A 2,706-nucleotide genomic window follows, 5' to 3' on the forward strand; every position below is an offset into this window, starting at 1 on the left:
TGAAAGGCAGGTATTGTTGGACAATTTTCAGTTGTGTGAATGTTGCAAGCACAAATACCGCAAACAGTTTCCTTAGCCTTATCCTTCTTTAATTCTATGGCCTCGAGTTTTCTGGTAAGATTAGCCACTTTAGTACTGATATCATCATCTTCTTTCAGGAGATACATTCCACCCCTTTTCTTAGATTGAGTTTGCCTAGACATGGTGCTTGGTTTTAGAGAGATGTCCCATGATTGTGTGTTCTTAGTAAGCTTATTAAAATAATCTCGTACCTCATCGACACCTTTATTCATAAATTTCCCATTACACATCGTCTCGACTAATTGGTGCATGGGTGATGTCAGTCCATCATAGAAAAAGTTTGTGATGCACTATGTTTCAAAACCATGTTGTGGGCATGAACCGACAAGATCCTTGAACCGCTCCCAACATTGGAAGAATGTTTCATCTTCCCTTTGGGTGAAGTTCATGATCGATTTTCTAAGGGTGTTCGTCTTATGGTATGAGCAAATTTTCTTAATGAACTTCCTTGTCATGTCATTCCATCTGCCAATAGATCGAGGACGTAGTGAATGAAACCACGCCTTAGCTTTTTTTTTTCAAAGAAAAGGGAAAGAGTTTCAACCTGACCATGTCATCAGACACGTTAGGGAAGTATAAAGTAGCTATGATCTCATTAAACTCTTTTAGATATAAATATGGATTTTCTAACTCAAGTCCATGAAATTTAGGAAGGAGTTGGATCACCACTGGCTTGATGTCCATGTGTCTTGCATTCTCTGGAAACCCCATGCATGAGGGCGTGCTCACCCCTGCCGATTGTAAATAATCTTGTAAAGTATGAGGTGGGGCTGCTTGATGCACCTCATTCTCATCATGGGCTTCCTTAACCCTAGGTGGAGGTAGTGCTTCAGGTTGATATGTGACCATAACCTCAATTAACTCAGGGATCTCAAGTGGTGTCTAGTCCTGTGATGGACAATTAACCCCTCAACTAATCCTTCTTCAGTCAAGAGACGTCGAGTGTTATCATGGACCCACTTGGGCTTGAAACACTCACAGCCCTCAATCACAAATTCTAACATAAACCTAAAAGAAAGAATAGAAATCTAGGAATAGAAAAGAGAAGAGTTGGAAGAAAGTTACCAAATTGAAGTCCTTAAGTTAAAAACCTACAAAACAAACTAAAAAAAGTTAGTTTCTAGAAATAGAAATTCTAGAATTAGAAAGTAAACTATTTTCTAAAAAATAAAAATAGAAATGATGGGTTAGTTTCTAAAGTCAGAAAAAGGAAAGCTTTTAAACCTGAAAATAGAAAATTAAGTTATATTCTAAAGAAAAAAGAAATCTTAGAATTAGAAAGCTTCTAAAAATATAAAACAAATCCTAATATAGAAATAGAAAGGAAGAAAGGAAGAAAACTTAGAAAGAGATTACTAATTTAGAAAGCTTATATCAGGGTCCTACAAAATAGGAAAGTTAGATTAGTTTCTAGAAATCAAATAGAAAAACCTGAATCTAGAAAAACCCTAATATTAACCTAGTTCTAAAACTTGTTAATCTCAAAAAAATGTAACTATCAATCTCCGGCAACGGTGCCAAAAACTTGTTCACACCCCAAGTATATGGTTGCGATGTAGTAATAATCTCAGTAAGACTGAGGTCGAATCCATAGGGACTGAACCTTATACATAATCTGAAAGTAACCAGAACTGGAACTAGAAGAGGATGTAATCTAAATCAAGAAATTTTAAGAGAAATAATTGTGAAATATTAGACTAAAACTTGTAAAATTAAAAGATGGGAAACTAAGGTGCCAAGGATCCACTTGTAGAGATCAGGGAGATCTATGCTTGATTCATAAACACAACTGGAATCAGAGTCCTATCTTCATCCAGTATGAAGATAATTCATTAAAATCAACTATGAACTTCCTTTGATCTAGTTATCAATGGATAAGAGGTATGTGAATTAGAATTGATTCCATCACAAGGCTATACCCATGAGACAAAGTAAACAACAGAATTTAACCAATCCACAACCAATTTGAGAGAGTTATAAACGTTAGGAAGGATTCCATCATCTAACCATGCCCATGAGACGATGGTGAACAACAGGGCTTCCTAACTTCATAATCACAATAATGAAAAGAACATGCTCAAAGCTATCGCAGATCCATTGTAATTTAAGTCACAACAAACCATTAAAAACTAAAGACATTCCTTATAATCAAATTAGAATCAAAATTAGTTCAACTTAAACCTGAATTAAAGGCATAAAGAAAAGTCTCCCATCACACTACAAGCTTCACCTATTAGCCCTAGCTAGGGGGTTTAGCCTAACATGATCATGATAAAATCAGGAAAACATGGAAGGAAAAGAAGAAAAACAAAGAAGGAAGGAGAAAACTCGTTGGAAGACCGGTCGTCACTCTCTCTCCTTGGCTCCCACGTCCCAAGATGCCTTTGCTCTCTCTTTCTCTCTCCCTTTTATAAAGAGCAAGGGGCGGTTCATGGCTGGAGTCGGTGGGAAGAAGTCGGTGGAGAGGTAGCAAGCCTTTACGCAGCACACACTCATTGAAATCGGAATGCACAAACCCGGTTATGCTTGGGTGAATTTTTCAGCCAAAAGACGCTAATAAAACACATTTTGTCTCTATGGCTGGGGTAAAGACCCCCCCTCTGAAGATTCTGGATGGTTTGGATC

The 2,706-nt window shown here is 37.1% G+C and overlaps 1 non-coding gene across 1 annotated transcript; it reads left to right on the forward strand.

The window, feature by feature from the left end:
- The first annotated feature begins 381 nt into the window (after window positions 1-381).
- Window positions 382-488, forward strand: LOC131230034 (small nucleolar RNA R71). Its single transcript, XR_009163762.1, has one exon. It is a non-coding gene; the product is annotated as a small nucleolar RNA R71 (small nucleolar RNA).
- The last annotated feature ends 2,218 nt before the right edge of the window (window positions 489-2,706 follow it).

The sequence above is a fragment of the Magnolia sinica genome, chromosome 16 (genome assembly GCF_029962835.1).
Source record: "Magnolia sinica isolate HGM2019 chromosome 16, MsV1, whole genome shotgun sequence".
NCBI lineage: Eukaryota > Viridiplantae > Streptophyta > Magnoliopsida > Magnoliales > Magnoliaceae > Magnolia > Magnolia sinica.